Source organism: Meleagris gallopavo, chromosome 2, assembly GCF_000146605.3.
Source record: "Meleagris gallopavo isolate NT-WF06-2002-E0010 breed Aviagen turkey brand Nicholas breeding stock chromosome 2, Turkey_5.1, whole genome shotgun sequence".
Classification (NCBI taxonomy): Eukaryota; Metazoa; Chordata; class Aves; order Galliformes; family Phasianidae; genus Meleagris; species Meleagris gallopavo.
Window position 1 is genome coordinate 66396552 of NC_015012.2, and position 562 is coordinate 66397113.

Consider the following 562-nt stretch of genomic DNA (forward strand, 5'->3'; position numbering starts at 1 on the left):
GCTGATAGTGAAAGCAGCTCTCAAGCAATAAGAACCCCATACTAGCAGAAGAAAGAAAGCATTTTAAATTGTGATTTGCACTGAGATGGAGCACCCAACCCTCAGGCTGCTGGAGAAGAGATGTGAAAAAATGGTTTCCAAGACAGAAATGAGAGCCCGCCAGGGCCAGGCTGTTGGCAGCAGTAACAGACGAGGACAAACAGGAATCTGTTCAGAACATGTATCAAGAAATAGTGGGAACAATAAGTAAAATGCTTATAAAATCTAGATGTATTACTTTTTTCTGTATTACAACATAACTTATTTTCAAATAACAGAAGGATTTAACAGGGCTCATTTATATATTAGACTCAAAATTACATATTTTTAAAAATTCTCAGTATCCATTAAAATGAAAATCCCAACAAAATTCACAAAGCTGCTGTAGTTCACAGCTACAGGAGCTAATGCTGTAATGAAATGTGAAGGCAATCTGTCATTACAGCTAGAAGAAAAACAGCCTGAATTATTTAAGGTTTTAATCACATTGCTCTTTTTTTCTTTAAAATAGTTGTGTTATACA